General features: G+C 46.5%; 1 pseudogene; it reads left to right on the top strand.

Moving 5' to 3' along the window:
* Positions 1-12,877: 12,877 nt before the first annotated feature.
* Positions 12,878-15,923, top strand: LOC100410719 (ubiquitin carboxyl-terminal hydrolase BAP1 pseudogene; annotated as a pseudogene).
* Positions 15,924-18,633: the final 2,710 nt, after the last annotated feature.

The following is an 18,633-nucleotide window of genomic DNA, read 5'->3' as shown; positions in this document are numbered from 1 at the left end:
GGAACTCAGTCATTCTCATAGCTAGCTCGTTGTGCCCATTGACTCAAGAGAGTGAAAATTGTTCGTTAAGCAGTCTGTCTTCTAAATTTGCTTCTTCTAAAAGTATTTAAAAGGTACACAGATACATATAAATCCCTCCCCAAGCTGCTAGGCAGGCCTCTGGTTGTCTCCTGGGATAGTTAGAACCTCCGATCTTTAATTTTTTATATACAAACAATGAACAGTGGCCAGACCATTAGGAATAGAACTGAGTCTCACAACCTCCGCAGCAACCAGCTGGGGAAGCCAAACCACTTGGCTTCCAGCTCAGCACCAAGCAGAGAAAGCCAAAGATGCTCCCCAGACTAATCACCCAAGATTCCCTGCTTTTTTCTTTTTTTTTTAGACGGAGTTTCGCACTGTCACCAGGCTGGAGTGCAGTGGCGCAATCTCGGCTCACTGCAACCCCTGCCTCACAGGTTCAAGCGATTCTCCTCCCTCAGCCTCCCTAGTAGCTGGGATGACAAGCATGCACCATCATGCCCGGCTAATTTTTTTTTTTTAACATGAAGTCTCGCTCCGTACCCAAGCTAGAGTGCAGTGGCACGATCTTGGCTCACTGCAACCTCTGCCTTCTGAGTTCAAGCGATTCTCCTGCCTCAGCCTCCTGAGTAGCTGGGACTACAGGAGCAGGCCACCGTGCCCAGCTAATTTTTGTATTTTTAGTAGAGACGGGTTTCACCATGTTGGCCAGGATGTTCTCAATCTCTTGACCTCGTGATCCGCACACCTCAGCCTCCCAAAGTGCTGGGATTACAGGCATGAGCCACTGAGACTGGCTTTTTTTTTTTTGTAGAGACAGAGTTTCTCTATGTTGGCCAGGCTGGTCTTGAACTCCTGACCTCGTCATCCTCCTGCCTTGCCCTCCCAAAATGCTGGAATTACAGGCGTGAGCCACTGCCCAGCCTGCCCTGCTTCTTAGTCCATCTCCCACTTCCCTGTGCTAATAAGCTCTAATCCAGGCACACCTGAAACCTTCCCTTTCTGTCACTGTAAATTCTCTCATTCCTCTGCCTGCTTTGACTTTCTGCCAAAGTGATGGAGGCTGACTCCCATACCATAGCAAGCCCTGAGTGAATAGCCCCGTACTCATTTATTTCCACACCACTGGATGAATGATGAAATGTTATCAAGCCAAATTATGAAAAGGGCACCAGTTATTAAACATTTGTAAAATTTTACAATCGTCTTAGTACGCCTTGTAAACACCTCGTGAGGTGCTGCCATCCCCATTTCAGAGCTAAGAAAATTGAGATTAAGTGACTTGCCCAGAGCTGCGATGAGAACATAAGCCCCCCAGGGTTTGAGGTCTGTTGTTTATTCACTGAGCTTGGGCTACACTTTGGAATCATTACCATTTTAAAGCATTTTACTCTGGGTCGGGTGAATATTAAGAAGTAGATCACATTTCAGCCTGGCAGGCGCGAAAGTATTGTTTTTAGTTTGTTTTTCTAAACTTTAGTAGACATATGGGTTCCATTAACTTTACTATGCAGCACAACTTGGAAGATAGTTTCTTTTCCAGCAAATTTTTCACCGTAATTTAACATTTAAAATTCAGCACACACCGTCCTCCCTAGATACTTGTTTTTCTCAGAGTTGGGCCTTTTTCTTCTCCACTGCAGCTTGGAAAGTCGTAAATCCAGCCAGGGGGGATGTTATTGTGCTGGAGACAGTTTTGGAAGTTATGTTTGAGTAGAAGGAAGGGAGGGCGGGTGTAACAGCGCTGGACAAAGTCCCTCTAATGCACAGCTTTCCTTTTTTTTTTTTTTTTTAAAGATAAGAACTTTTTTAGCTCTCTCCCCAAAAGCTTGCTGATGATGTTGACTGATGAGGATGTGAAAAAAGCTGAGATTTGCAGAACATAACTGGAGCATAAGATCGCCTGTCTGGAAGGCAGGGGCTGCTGGGAAAGAATCTCTCTGGAGCTCCTTGCTGGCTGCAAAAACGCAGCTGTCCCGATTCCTCTCTACTCTGGGGCATTCAAAAAGGAGGCTGTGTGGCAGTAACTTTTGGCCTGTGCGCCACTGTACCTGGCCAGCCTGGCATGAAACACCCTAGTGGTTTGTTAGGGAACACTGACTGAGGCAAAATAAATTTAGCACCCTGTATACTCTCATTAAATATTAAACAATGATGCCAAGCACAGTGGCTCACACCTGTAAGCCCAGCACTTTGGGAGGCTGAGGTGGGAGGATCTCTTGAGGCCAGGAGTTTGAGACCAGCCTGGGAAACATACTGAAACCCTGTCTCTACAAAAAATTTAAAAAATTAACTAGGCATGGTGGCACACACCTGTAGTTCCAGCTACTTGGGAGGCTGAGGCAGGAGGATCACTTGAGCACAGGAGGTCAAGGCAGCAGTGAGCTCTGATCATACCACTGCACTCCAGCCTGGGCAACAGAGAAATACCCTGTCTCTAAGAAAGAAAGACAAAAGAACCAGGAAACAGATCCAAGATGGCCAAATAGGAACAGCTCTGGAGTGCAGTTCCCAGGGAGAATGTAGAGGCTGCCCCAGGTGATCCCCAGGAAAGCAGGGTCTGGAGTGGACCTCCAGCAGTCCTACAGCAGAGGGGCCTGACTGTTAGAAGGAAAACTAAAAACAGAAAAAAATAACTTCATCATCAACAAAAAGGATGTCCACTCAGAGACCCCATCTGAAAGTCACCAACTACAAAGACCACAGGTAGATAAATCCACAAAGATGGGAAGAAATCAGTGCAAAAAGGATGAAAACACCCAAAACCAGAATGCCTCTCCTTCTCCAAGGGATCACAACTCCTCACCAGCAAGGGAACAAGGCTGGATGGAGAATGAGTCTGATGAATTGACAGAAACAGGCTTTGGAAAGTGGGTAATAACAAACTTCTCTGAGCTAAAAGAACATGTTCTAGGCCAGGCACAGTGGCTCAAGCCTGTAGTCCCAGCACTTTGGGAGGCTGAAGCAGGTGGATCACAAGGTCAAGACATCAAGACCATCCTGGCAAACATGGTGAAACCCTGTCTCTACTAAAAATACAAAAATTAGCTGGGTGTGCACCTATAGTCCCAGCTACTCAGGAGGCTGAGGCAGGAGAATTGCTTGAACCCAGGAGGTGGAGGTTGCAGTGAGCTGAGATTGTGCCACTGCACTCCAGCCTGGTGCCTGGCAACAGAGTGAGACTCTGCTAAAAATAAATAAATAATAACAATAATTAATAAATTCGTTAAAAAAAAAAGAACATGTTCTAACCCAATGCAAAGAAACTAAGAACCTTGAAAAAAGATATGACGAAATGCTAACAAGAATAAACAGCTTAGAGAAGAATATAAATGAACTGATGGAGCTGAAAAACACAAGAACTTCACGAAGCATACACAAGTTTCAATAGTCGAATCGACCAAGCAGAAGAAAGGATATCAGAGATTGAAGATCAACTCAATGAAATAAAACAAGAAGGCAAGATTAGAGAAAAAAGAGTAAAAGAAATGAACAAAGTCTTCAAGAAATATGGGATTATGTGAAAAGACCTAATCTACATTTGATAGGTGTACCTGAATGTGACGGAGAGAATGAATCCAAGCTAGAAAACACCCTTCAGGATATTATCCAGGAGAACTTCCCCAACCTGGCAAGGCAGGCCAATATTCAAGTCCAGGAAATACAGAGAACACCACAAAGATACTCTTCAAAAAGAGCAACCCCAAGGCACATAATTGTCAGATTCACCAGGGTTGAAATGAAGAAAAAAATGCTAAGGGCAGCCAGAGAGAAAGGTTGGGTTACCCACAAAGGGAAGCCCATCAGACTCACAGAGGATCTTTTGGCAGAAACCCTACAAGCCAGAAGAGAGTGGGGGCCAATATTCAACATCCTTAAAGAAAAGAACTTTCAACCCAGAATTTCATATCCAGCCAAACTATCCTTCATAAGCGAAATAAAAATCGTTTATGAACAAGCAATTGCTCAGAGATTTCATCACCACCAGGCCTGCTTTACAAGAGCTCATGAAAGAAGCACTAAACATAGAAAAGAACAAACAGTACCAGCCACTCCAAAAATGTACCAAATGGTAAAGAGCATTGATACAATGAAGAAACTGCATAAACTAATGGGCAAAACAACCAGCTAGCATCAAAATGGCAGGATCAAATTCACACATAACAATATTAACCTTAAATGTAAATGGGTTAAATGCCCCAATCAAAAGACAGAGACTGGCAAATTGGATAAAAAGTCAAAACCCATCAGGGTGCTGTATCCAAGAAACCCATCTCACATGCAAGGATACACATAGGCTCAAAATAAAGGGACGGAGGAAGATTTACCAAGCAAACAGAGAGCAAAAAAAGCAGGAGTTGCCATCCTAGTCTCTGATAAAATCGATTTTAAACCCACAAAGATCAAAAGAGACAAAGAAGGGCATTACATAATGTTAAAAGGATCAATGCAACACGAAGAGTTGACAATCCTAATTATTATATACACACCCAATACAGGAGCTCTGAGGAACATAAAGCAAGTTCTTAACAACCTACAAAGAGACTTAGACTCCCACACAATAATAGTGGGAGACTTTAACACTCCACTGTTAATATTAGACAGATCAACAAGACAAAATTAACAAGGATATACAGGACTTGAACTCAGATCTGGACCAAGCAAACCTAATAGATATTTACAGAACTCTCCACCCCAAATCCAAAGAGTATACATTCTTCTTAGCACCACATCTCACCTACTCTAAAATTGACCACATAATTGGAAGTAAATCACTCCTCTGCAAATGCAAACGAATGGAAATTATAACAGTCTCTCAGACCACAGTGCAATCAAATTAGAACTCAGAATTAAGAAACTAACTCAGAACCACACAACTTGATGGAAACTGAAAAACTGGCTCTTGATAAACAATGAAATGAAGGCAGAAATAAAGATGTTCTTCAAAACCAACGAGAATGAAGACACAATGTACCAGAACTTCTGGGACACATTTATAGCCGTGTCTAGAGGAAAATTTATAGAGAAGTGAGGAAAGATCTAAAATAAACACCCTATCAGCAAAATTGAAAGAGCTAGAGGAGAAAGATTTTAAAAAAAAAACCCAAAAGCTAGCAGAAGACAAGAAATAACTAAGATCAGAGCTGAACTGAAGGAGATAGAGACACAAAAAACCCTTCAGAAAATTAATATATCTAGGACCTGGTTTTTTGAAAGATCAACAAAATAGACCACTAGCCAGATTAATAAATAAGAAAAGAGAGAACAATCAAATAGATGCAATAAAAAATGATAAAGGGGATATCACCACAGATTCCACAGAAATACAAACCACCATCAGAGATTACTACAAACAACTCTATGCACATAAACCAGTAAAGCTGGAAGAAATGGATAAATTCCTGGACACTTGCACCCGCCCAAGCCTAAACCAGGAAGAAGTCAAAACCCTGAATAGACCAATAACAAGGGCTGAAGTTGAGGCAGCAATTAAGAGCCTACCAACCAAAAAAAGCCCAGGTCCAGATGGGTTCACAGCCGAATTCTACCAGACATACAAAGAGGAGCTGGTACCACTCCTTATGAAACTATTCCAAACAATGCAAATGAGGGAATCTTTCCCAAATCATTTTATGAGACCAACGTCATCTTGACACCAAAACCCAGCAGAGACTCAACAAGAAAAGAAAACTTCAGGCCAATATCCATGATGAACATAGATGCAAAAATTTTCAGTAAGATACTGGCAAACCGATTGCAACAGCACATCAAAGAGCTTATCCATCATGATCAAGTAGGATTCATCCCAGGGATGTAAGGCTGGTTCAACATACGCAAGTCTATAAACGTAATTCACCACATAAACAGAACTAATGACAAAAACTGCATGATTACCTCAATAGATGCAGAGAAGGCCTTTAACGAAATTCAACAGTGTTTTATGCTAAAAACTCTCAATAAACTAGGTATTGATGGAATGTATCTCAAAATAATAAAAGCTATTTACGACAAACCCACAGCCAATATCATACTGAATAGGCAAAAACTGGAAGGATTCCCTTTGAAATCCGGCACAAGACAAAGATGCCCTCTCTCACCACTCCTATTCGACACAGTATTGGAAGTTCTAGCCAGAGCAATCAGGCAAGAAAAAAAAGTAAAGCGTATTTAATTAGGAAAGGAGGAAGTCAAATTGTCTCTGTTTGCAGATGATGTGATTGTATATCTAGAAGACCCTATCGTCTCAGCCCAAAATCTCCTTAAACTGATAAGCAACTTCAGCAAAGTCTCAGGATACAAAATCAACATGCAGAAATCACAAGCATTCCTATACACCAATAACAGACTTAAAGAGAGCCAAAGCAAGAGCGAACTGCCATTCACAATTGCTACAAAGAGAATAAAATACCTAGGAATACAACTAACAAAGGATGTAAAGTACCTCTTCAAGGAGAATTACAAACCACTGCTCAAGGAAATAAGAGAGGACAGAAACAGATGGAAAAACATTTCATGCTCATGGTTAGGAAGAATCAATATTGTGAAAATGGCCATACTGCCCAAAGTAATCATAGATTCAATGCTATCCCCATAAAGCTATCAATGACCCTCTTCACAGAACTGGAAAAAACCACCTTAAACCTCATATGGAACCAAAAGAGAGCCCACATAGCCAAGGCAATTCTAAGCAAAAAGAACAAAGCTGGAGGCATCACACTACCAGACTTCAAACTATACTATAAGGCTACAGTAATCAAAACAACATGGTACTGGTACCAAAACAGAGATATAGACCAATGGAACAGAACAGAGGCATCGGAGGCAACACAACATATCTACAACCATACAATCTTTGATAAACCTGACAAAAACAAGCAATGGGGAAAGGATTCCCTGTTTAATAAATGGTGTTGGGAAAACTGGCTAGCCATGTGCAGAAAGCAGAAACTGGACCCCTTCCTGACACTTTACACTAAAATTAACTTCAGATAGACTAAAAACTTAAACATAAGACCTAATGCCATAAAAACCCTAGAAGAAAACCTAGGCAGAATCATTCAGGACATAGGCATAGGCAAGGACTTCGTGACTAAAACACCAAAAGCATTGGCAACAAAAGCCAAAATAGATAAATGGGATCTAATTAAACTCCAGAGCTTCTTCTGCACAGCAAAAGAAACAATCATTAGAGTGAACTGGCCATCAACAGAATGGGAAAAAATTTTTGCCATCTACCCATCTGACAAAGGGCTAATATCCAGAATCTACAAAGAACTAAAACAGATTTACAAGAAAAAAAACAAACAAACCCATTCAAAAGTGGGTGAAGGACATGAACAGACATTTTTCAAAAGAAGACATATATGAGGCTAACAAACATATGAGAAAATGCTCATCAACACTGGTCATTAGAGAAATGCAAACCAAAACCACATTGAGATACCATCTTATGCCAGTTGGAATGGTGATCATTAAAAAATCTGGAGACAACAGATAATGGAGAGGACATAGATGCTGGAGAGGATGTGGAGAAATAGGAACACTTTTACACTGTTGGTGGGAGTGTAAATTAGTTCAACCTTTATGGAAGACAGTGTGGCGATTCCTTAAGAACGTAGAAATAGAAATTCCATTTGACCCAGCAATCCCATTACTGTGTATATATCCAAAGGATTATAAATGATTCTGTTATAAAGACACATGCACACAAATGTTCATTGCGGCACTGTTCACAATAGCAAAGACTTGGAACCAACCCAAATGCCCATCGATGATAGATTGAACAAAGAAAATGTGGCACATATACACCATGGAATACTATGCAGCCATAAAAAACAATGAGTTTGTGTCCTTTGTAGGGACGTGGATGAATCCGGAAACCATCATTCTCAGCAAACTGACACAGGAACAGAAAATCAAACACGGCATGTTCTCACTCATAGGCAGGTATCGAACAATGAGAACACATGGACACAGCAAGGGGAGCATCACACACTGGGGTCTGCTCGGGCGGGACTAGGGGAGGGACAGCGGTGGGTAGGGAGTTGGGGAGGGATAACATGGGGAGAAATGCCAGACATAGGTGACAGGGATGGAGGCAGCAAACCACATTGCCATGTATGTACCTATACAACAATCCTGCATGTTCTGCATGTGTACACCAGAATCTAAAGTGCAATAAAATATATAAAAACAAAAACAAACCCAAAGAGCCAATAACATCAATGTTCTTTTTAATGGTTCATCTGCCCAGTCCTTGGAATCCTATCTTTCCCTTACTCACCCTCACTCACTTAGAAACTTATGCATTAGCTTCATATACTGTTTCTTCTACATTATCCTATTTCTTCTACAGTATCCTTTCAGCCTTCTGTTTAAAAAAAAATTCTTTAGAGACAAGGTCTTGCTAGTTTGCTCAGGCTGGCCTTAAGTGAGCCTCCTACCTCTGCCTTCTATGTTTTTATCTTCTTCAGCTTATAAAAATGGATAAAGCTGCATTAAAGCACGTAGTCAAGTGTGTGTTGTGATGGTTGGTGTGATGGTTAATACTGTCCTCTTGATTTAATCGAGGGAAACGAAGCATGAATCCTGGGGGTGTCTGTGTGGGTGTTGCCAAAAGAGATTAACATTGGAGCCAGTGGGCTAAGGAAGGGAGATGCCCCCTTAATCTGGAGGGCACAATCTAATCAGCTTCCACAAAATATAAAGCAGGCAGAAAAACATGAAAAGGAGAGAGACAGGCCTGGCCTCCCAGCGTACATCTCATCTCTCTCCCCTGCTGGATGCTTCCTGTGCTCGAACAATGGACTCCAAGTTCTTCAGTTTTGGGACTCAGACTGGCTCTCCTTGCTCCTCAACTTGCAGACAGCCTATTGTGGGACGTTGTGAGCATGGAAGTTAATACTTAATGAACGCCCCTTTCTATCTATCAATCATAGGAGATATACACAACGCTATTAGTTCTGTCCCCCTAAGAGAACCCTGACTAGTACAGTTGGTAAGGTTTCCTTTTCTTCTCTGATGATGTGAGTGAAGCAGGCTTTCAGGGACTGTGAGAGCAGGGAAAGTCTTCAAGGAGATGGGCCCCTCAAGCACAGCCTGGACATCTCCCCATTCTCCTGGGAGCTGTGCCTTGGAAGGCAGGGGGGATGCTGGAGCGGAATGCCGGTCTCAGGACCTGAGAAGTTGAGGGTAGTGCTAGAAAGAGTGGAGAATGAATGGGATAAGGGGCAGCAGAGGCCTGATCTCTGAGAGATCCCACCGCTTCTAACTTTGACCATTCCTGTCTGGCTGCATTTGGGTTTCCTTTTGTCCCAAGAAAGGAAAGATGAAAAACCTTAGAGTATTGGGAGTCTAGAAGATGTTAAACCAACAGATGTTGGCCAGGCGCGGTGGCTCCTGCCTGTAATCCCAGCACTTTGGGAGGCCAAGGTGGGAGGATCACCAGACGTCGGGAGTTTGAGACCAACCTGACCAACATGGAGAAACCCCCGTCTCTACTAAAAATATAAAATCAGCTGGGCGTGGTGGCACATGCCTGTAATCCCAGCTACTCGGGAGGCTGAGGCAGGAGAATCACTTGAACCCAGGAGGCGGAGGTTGTGGTGAGCTGAGATCACACCATTGCACTCCAGCCTGGGCAGCAAGAGTGAAACTCCATCTCAAAAGAAACAAAACAAAACAAAAAACTAACAGATGTTAGTTCACTGATCACCACAACAATGCAGGGGTCAGCAGGACTCACACAGCAGCCAGGATGAAGAGGCAGCAGACCAGGTGGGCAAAGCCCTCAGCTTTCAGCTGTTTTTCTCATCCTTTACAGCACTGTAATAAGGACTAGATGAGGAAGAAAATGGGCATGAGCTGTAGCTACAGGGGAAAAGCAATAAATGACTAACAGATAAAAAGAAATGTAAGCGAAGTGCTAATATTCTAGGTATTTTTCATATTGCTGGGAAGACCAATTATCCTTATAAAAAAGGTGAAAACAAATATAACGTTGCTTAGGCAATTCTGTGGACCCTTGATAGACAGTATTTGCATAAAATCAGAATTCATGTTTTGGGGTTTTGGTTTGTTTATTTGTTTTTTGAGATGGAGACTCACTCTGTTGCCCAGGCTGGAGTGCAGTGGTGCAATCCCAGCTACTGCAACCTCCGCTCCTGTGTTCAAGCAATTGTCTTGCCTCAGCCTCCCTAGTAGGTGGGATCACAGGCGTGCACCACCATGCCTGGCTAATGTTTGTTTTTTTTTTAGTAGAGATGGGGTTTCACTACGTTGCCAAGGCTGGTTTCAAATTCCCAGACTCAAGTGAACCACCCACCTTGGTCTCCCAAAGTGTTAGGATTATAGGCGTAAGCCACTGCACCTGGCCTAGACTTTAGTCTTTAACAAATCCTGTGTGTACTCATTTTCTATTATTACACATAAATAGATGTTTCTCATTGAGAACATATGAAAAACAAATGTTTACTAAATAAATTATAAGTTACATAATATATAATAAGATTGAAACTCAAAATTGGACCCTCCTGTCTCCACTATCTGGGTATATGTTACTAGATGCACTATTTTCACAGAGACATACCCTGCTCACCCTAGCACAGTGTTGGAAATGAGTATGGAACCAGAAGGCTAGAGTCCTTGGTCTTAGTTTGAACTATTTTGCTCACTGACATGATGATTTGGGGACAAGTAACTTAGATTCTGAACCTGCTTTTATCTATAAAAGTACTCTAAACCTGGCACGGTGGCTCACACCTGTAATCCCAGCACTTTGGGAGGCTGAGGGGGGTGGATTACAACATCAGGAGTTCAAGACCACCCTGACCAGCATGGCGAAACCAGACCTCTACTCAAAATATAAAATTCAGCCGGGTATGGTGGCATGAACCTATAATCCCAGCTACTCAGGAGACTGAGGCAGAAGAATGCTTGAACCCAGGAGGTGGAGGTTGTGGTGAGCTCAGATTGCACCACTGCACTCCAGCCTAGGCGACTAAGCGAAACTCCATCTCAAAAAAAAAAAAGGTGCTCTAAACATCACTTTAATTAAAAATTAACCGGCCAGGCACAGTGACTTATGCCTGTAATCCCAGCACTTTGGGACGCCGAGGTGGGCATATTGCTTGAGCCCAGGAGTTCAAGACCAGCCTGGGCAACACAGGGAGACCCTGTCTCTACAAAAAATACGAAAATTAGTCAAGTGTGGTGTCGCATGCCTATAGTCCCCACTACTTGGGGGCCTGAGGTGGGAGGATCATCTGGTTCCAGGGAGGTAGAGGCTTCAGTGAGCTGTGGTCATGCCACTACACTTCAGCCTGGGCAACAGAGTGATACCCTAGCTAAAATAAAATAAAAGGAAAGAAAGAAAGAGAGACAACAAAACAATGTAAGAATACAGACAGAAGCACATTCTGTCACTCGTCCTCTCTATGGGCAAAGGAAACCATACTATCTGACCCCAAAGGAGAGAAATAAACAAAATCAAAATACTTATCTACCCTCTGCACATGGTCTTAGTTAAAGTAAGCGTATACACTTCATTACTGTGCACCTGGATTTTATCTCATTCTCCTAAAAAAGGCAGAAGCACATCAGTGCGGTCACTTTCACTTCATGATATAGAAGCTGTTCTGTATGCAGCCAAATCACATTTCTAACCATTGCTGAAAGAAATGACCTTCAATGAACAGGTTAGAAAATTCACTCATGATCACTTATTGAATGCCCGCTATGTGCCAGACACACTGTTAAGCATGGGGGAATCAGAGAAGTGTTGCTCTGTAACGTGTCCCAGTCTAGCGGGGTAATATATAGTCTGATACATTAGAAGATTCCATGGAAGTGTTTCGCTAATGGTATAAATCATGAGCTACATCAGAAACCCAGGAGGAATTGGTACCTCTCCTGGGAGAGCGTGGGGAGACTCTGGTAGAGGTGATGTGTGAGCGTGCTCTTGAAGGATGAGCGGAAATTTGCCAAATGAACGAGGGGAAAGGCATTTACAAGCAGAGGGAGTAGGATGGCTCGTCAAAGTGTCTGGCAATACTGAGAGATGTTGCAAAGGGTAGTGTAGCTGCAGCCCAGGTTTCATGGGGCAGAGGTAGAATGCAGTGTGGTTAGGTTGGGGCTAGTGCATGGGGAGCCTTGGTACGTCTGCCACGTGCAACTGGTAATCATCCCTAGAGGTACTGGGGGCATAGACTGTCATGCGTGGAATTACATGTGATATGTGTTGTGCTTTTAATGTAACTTGAAGTCGTAAGGAGGGACTATGTGATGTGGGAGCAGAGCAAGGAGAAGCAAGTTAGGGAGACCCAAGAGGAGGCAAGAGTGGGAACGACTGCCTTTGAGAGGCATCTTTGAAAGAGACTAGATAGCATTTGGTAAACGTTGGATGTGGAGGCTGAGGCAGCAGGAGAAACAGGGTATGACTTTGAAGTTGCTCAACACGGGAGAGATTGGGTGGCTGGCAGAACTCTTAACCCAGATGACAGGACACGGGCACAGGAGGGGTTCTCTGCTCCAGCGTGTCCCTGAGGAGTCACTCTTAACTTTGGCACAGGTGATCAGCAGCTGGGGAAGTGGATGAAGCCCACGTCAGAATGAGACCGCTGACCTCTTCATTTCCACACTTTTGGCTCAAGGTATCATTCGGCTCAACACCATTTAAAAACTATGTAGGCCAGGCATGATGGCTCACACCTGTAATCCCAGCATTTTGGAGGCTGAGGCAAGTAAATCACTTGAAGTCAGGAGTTCAAGACCAGCCTGGCCAACATGGTGAAACCCTGTCTCTACCAAAAATACAAAAATTAGCTGGGCACAGTGGCACATACCTGTGATCCCAGTTACTTAGGAGGCTGAGGCAGGAGAATCGCTTGAACCTGGGAGGCAGAGGCTACAGTGAACTGAGATGGCACCACTGCACTCCAGCCTGGACGACAGAGTGGGATTCTACCTTAAAAAAAAAAAAAGCTATGTGTGGGCTGAGGGGCCCCGGGGGTTCTTTGCGGGGGCACTGGGCAGGAGGACCTGTACATAGCACTGAGGGGCTGCCCCACAGGAAGATGAATAAGGGCTAGCTGGAGCTGTAGAGTGACCTGGGCCACTTCACCACACTGGTGGAAGATTTTGGCGTCAAAGGGGTACAAATAGAGGAGATCTATGACCTTCAGAGCAAATGCCGGGCCCTGTATATGGATTTATCCTTCTGTTCAAATGGATAAAAAAGCGGCAGTCCCAGTGAAAGGTCTTTACCTTGGTGGATGATACACCCATGATTGATAATGATATCGTGAATAATGTTCTTTGCCCACCAGCTGATACCAAACTCTTGTGCCACTCACGCCTTGCTGAGCGTGCTCCTGAACCACAGCAACCTGGACGTGGGACCCACCCTGAGTCGCATGAAAGACTTCACCAAAGGCTTCAGCCCTGAGAGCAAAGGATATGCAATTGGCAATGCCCCAGGGTTGGCGGGCACATAATAGCCACACCAGGCCCCAGTCTGTGCCACCTCCCTGTGAAGCAGAATGGCCTTAGTGCAGTGCAGACCATGGAGCCATTCCACTTTGTCAGCCATGTGCCCAGCAGAGGCCGGCTCTTTGAGCTGGATGGGCGGAAGTTCTACCCCACTGACCACGGGCCTTCAGGGGAGGATGAGGAGTGAACAGACAATGCCTGGAAGGTCATCGTGCGTGTATCAGCCTCGCCACTGCAGGGGAGCCCTACCACGACACCATCCGCTTCAACCTGATGGCAGTGGTGCCCGACCACAGGATCAAATATGAGGCCAGGCTGCACGTGCTGAAGGTGAACCGTCAGACAGTACTAGAGGCTCTGCAGCAGCTGATAAGACTGACACAGCCAGAGCTGATTCGGACCCACAGGTCTCAAGAATCACAGCTGCCTGAGGAGTCCAAGCCAGGCAGCAACAAGTCCCTGCTGGTGCTGGAGACAAACAGGGCCCCTGCAGCCTCGGAAGGCACACAGGTGGTACAGAGGAGGCGGCTGGTTCATGTGTACAATCCCCAACCCACAGTTCTCCCAGCAAACCCAAGCTGGTGGTGAAGTCTCCAGGCAGCAGCCTCAGTGGGGTTGGGTTCCCCTCAACCCCACTCCCATTGTCCAGCGGCTGCTAGCTTTTCTAGACAGTCATAAGTATGCCAAGTCCCCATGCAGGAGGAAGAAGACCTGGTGGCAGGTGGGGGCCACAGCGGATTTCCAGCCCGCCCACCCCAGCAGTACTCAGATGACGAGGATGACTATGAGGATGATGGGGAGGATGACGTGCAGAACCCCAACTCTGCCATTAGGTATAAGCGGAAGGGAACAGGGAAGCCAGGGGCACTGAGCCGTTCTGCTGAAGGGCAGCTCAACACCATCAACATCTTGGCTGAGAAGCTCAGAGTCCCAGCAGGACCTCTCAATTCCTCTGTCCATCAAGACTAGCAGCGGGGCTGGGAGTCCGGCAGTGGCAGTGCCCACACACTCGCAGTCCTCGCCCACCCCCAGCAATGAGAGTTTGGACACAGCCTCCGAGATGGGCAGTGCTACAACTCACCACCGCACTCGCCCATCCACTTGACCAACCTGACGTGGGCCTCCAGCCCTGCCACCTCCCACATCTCCACGGTGCTTTTTGGAGAGGATGACACAGCCTGCTGCATGTTGACTGCATAGGCTACGGCCGTGCTGTCTGCGATCTGGGTCCTGTCATCAGCACAGGCCTCCTGCACCTGGCTGGGGATGGGGTGCTGAGTCTCCTGGCACTGACAGAGGGTGGGAAGGGTTCCTCATCCTCCATCAGACCGATCCACGGCAGCCAGCAGTCCAGCAGCCCTGTGGAGGAGACCGTGGAAGCCACGGACGGCAGAGAGAAGACAGGGCTGGTGAGGCCTGGAGAGCCCTCAGGTGGGGAGAAGTACTCACACAAGGAGCTGCTGGCACTGCTGAAGTGTGTGGAGGCTGAGATTGCAAACTATGAGGCGTGCCTCAAAGAAGGGATGGAGAAGAGGAAGAAATTCAAGACTGATGACCAGAGAAGGACCCACCACTACGATGAGTTCATCTGTACCCTCATCTCCATGCTGGCCCAGGAAGGCATGCTGGCCAACCTAGTGGAGCAGAGCATCTAGGTGCAGCAGTGCCAAGGGGTCAGCATCAGCCAGCTCCGCAAGCAGCAGAAGCCTGACCCGCAGAAACGCTCTCACTCCTACAAAGCCAAGCACCAGGGAGGACTGCTGGCCCTGACTCTGCAGCCCACTCTTGCCACGTGGCCCTCACCAGGGTCCCTCCCTGCTCCACTTCCCCTTTTCCCAGTATTACTGAATAGTTCCAGCCAGAGAGCCCAGGCCCGGGGAATGGGAGGAACCAGGACAGATTCCCTGCATCATGCCCTGAGGCCTGGCACAGGGCACATCAGCCCCGTTGTGCTCAAGAAGCAGCATCTGGAGTTGGGGCACAGTGGGGTACTGCAGCTTCCTCCAGAGCCGGTTGTGGAGCAACAGGACCTGGCCCTTCTGCCTGGACAGCAGAATATACATTTTGCCTACCAAAGACATCTATTTTTCTGGGCTCCAACCCATCTTGCCACCATAGGTTCCTTCCTGACTGTGCTTTCTCTCCTAGCAGCTGTCCTGGTTGGCCCAGGTCCTTGTATCATGCCAGGGTCCCAGCTAGGGGCCTGGGTGGACACCAGGCCTTGCTGTTCTAGCCCCAGCCACCAGCCTGTCCCTGTTGTAAGGAAGACAGCCCTACTCTTCATTCCTCTTAGGAGAGTGCCAAACTCAGGGGCCCAGCACTGGGCTGGGTTGGGAGTGGGCTGTCCCAGTGGGGGTTGAGCGAGCAGCCTGCTGGGATCCCACGGCCTGAGCGGAGCATGTGGGAACTGTTCAGCACCCTGTGAACTGTCTTCCTTGTTCTAGCCAGGCTGTACCAGCTCCACAGCAAGGTTCTGGGGCTCTTTGTCTTCAGTGTTGTGGCCCTAGCTATGGGCCTAACTTGGGCTCCAGGTCTCTGTCCCTGGAGCTAGGAGCTCAGAGGAGCCTCTGCCCAGCCCCTCAATATGACCATGTCTCGCTCCTCTTAGGGGTAGCAGAGACAGGGCTGCTTACAGGAAGTCTGCACCACTCAGCTCTCCCTGCTACTCCAGCCTCCTCCCTCTGCAAGGCACTCAGGATGGGGGACAGCAGGATCAAGACAACCAGTTGGAGCCCCTGTGTTCCAGAGGGCCTGATGCCAAGGGGTAATGGGCCCAGCACTGCCTCTGGAGCCCAGGCCCCAACACAGCCCCATGGCCTCTGCCAGATGGCTTTGAAGGTGACCCAAGCAGGCCCCTTGTCTGTACACAGTGATTGAGTGGGGGTTGCTGGCAGGTATGGCAGCTGCCTCTGGGCTGAGCACAGCCTGACCCCTCTAGTCCCTATAAATACCGGATCAATGAATGAATAAAACTCTCCCAAGAATCTCCTGATGAAAAAAAATTTAGCTGGGCATGTTGGCACATGCCTGTAGTCACAACTACCTGGGGGGGCTGAGCGAGGAGGATCACTTGAGCTGGTGAGGTGGAGGCTGCAGTATGCTGTGTTTGCACCACTGCACTCCAGCCTGGGTGACAACGCAAGACTCTATCTCAAACAACGACAACAAAAAGCTTTCTAGAACATTTCTGATCTACTGCAAAGCTCTTTTTGGTTACACCATGTATCGTTCCAGTTATAAGAATGGAAAAAGTGGCAACTCTGGAGCTAGGCTATCTGGGCAAATGACCTCCAGCAAGGCCTTTAAACTTCTCCATGCCTCAGTTTCCTCATCTGCAAAATAAGGATTAAAATTCTTCAAAAGGTTGTTGTAGGATTGAAATGAGTTAGTTTATGTAAAAGTGAACCTGGCCTATAGGGTAAGTACTTTCGAAGTGTTTGCTATCAATAAGTAATAAGTCATAGAATACTCTACTAAAAGTGGTACAAATATTAGAGATTTATTATTGCAGAACAAGATGGAAGTTGGTAGTTCCAGGGTTAGTCCTGTCAATTAACCAAGGCTTCCCAGACCAGACTCTTCCTGTTCCCACTGCCACGCTCAGTGGCGGGAGGCCGCCATAGCTCTCACATTGTCAGCATCCCAAGCATGAAATAAGGGGATGTGGGCAAAAAGTGCTTTTCTCCATGTGCAGCCTTCTCTTTACAAGCAGGAAAATCTCTCCTAGAAGCCCCTGGTAGGTTTCCTTTCAGCTAAAACTGGGTCACAGGCTCATCCCTGAACCTGGAACCTCCTACCTGTAACAAATGAGGCAGAGGCAGGACTGGGGCTGGCTGCTGGGTAGGTGACCAGTCCCACCACAGTGTGGGAGCCAAAGACTTCCGAAGGTACCTCACTCAGGCCAGGGGTAACTGAGAAACAGGCTCATAGAGTACTCATCCAGGAGTCCTCAGGTTTTTTAAGAGCAGCTTTTTTTTTCTTGAGATGGGCTCTCCCTCTGTTGGCCAGGCTGGAGTGCAGTGGCATGATCATGAGTCACTGCAGCCTTGACCTCGTGGGTTCAAGTGATCCTCCCACCTCAGTCTCCCAAAGGGCTGGGATTACAGACGTGAGGCATTGTGCCTAAGAGTAGCTTTTTTTTTTTTTAGATGGAGTTTCACTCTGTCACCCAGGCTGGAGTGCAATGGCATGATCTCGGCTCACCACAATGTCTGCCTCCTGGGTTCAAGTGATTCTCCTGCCTCAGCCTCCGGAGTAGCTGGGATTACAAGCATGTGCCACCACGCCCTGCTAATCTTGTATTTTTAGTAGAGACAGGGTTTCTCCATGTTGGTCAGGCTGGTCTTGAACTCCTGACCTCAGGTGGTCCACCTGCCTTGGCCTCCCAAAGTGCTGGGATTACAGGCATGAGCCACCATGCCCAGCCAGTAGTTTTTTTTTTTTTTTTTAAGACAGAGTCTTGCTCTGTCACCAGGCTGGAGTGCAGAGGTGTTATCTTGGCTCACCACAATTCCACCTCCCAGGTTCGAGCAATTCCCCTGCCTCAGCCTCCTGAGTAGCTGGGACTACAGGCACATACCACCAAGAGTAGCTTTTTAACCTAGGTCAGTATCGTGTTGGTAAAATACAGACAGAGGATATGTTTGAGCAGAAGGACCTTCCTCATCTTCTCACCTGTTCTAGGCTGCTACCTTCTGTTTCTACAAACCAAAGGAGGGGGCTCATACTCAATGCGCCTTGTCTGAAAGCCTGACCAGGCTAGTCACTGCAGAATTTCTCTAAGGGATTCCTCTACCCTGACTGCCCTTCCAGCAGCTGCACCCTCTGTCCTAGGGGCAGTAAGTAGAGAGAGCTGTGTGAGAAGAGCACTCTTCCCACTCCGGATGTCCCCCTACATCCTACATCCCCCCCCCGCCCTGCCACTGCCAGTTTGGGCCTGTAGCATCACTCATCCCGACCGCTATCGTGTGGTCTCCCCATCACCACAAAGACTGCGGCAAGGTGGACAGAGAATTCCAAGAGAGCCAGGAAAATGCCCTTATAAACCACCACAGAAAGCCTTATTTCTACTCTCTAAATCCGTTAATAAAGAGAGGAGACATTTTAAAATTCCAAGGCACTTGG

Source organism: Callithrix jacchus, chromosome 9, assembly GCF_049354715.1.
Source record: "Callithrix jacchus isolate 240 chromosome 9, calJac240_pri, whole genome shotgun sequence".
In the NCBI taxonomy this organism is placed as follows: Eukaryota; Metazoa; Chordata; class Mammalia; order Primates; family Cebidae; genus Callithrix; species Callithrix jacchus.
The sequence above is the reverse complement of the archived record's forward strand: the minus strand, read 5'-3'. Positions and strand labels throughout refer to the sequence as shown.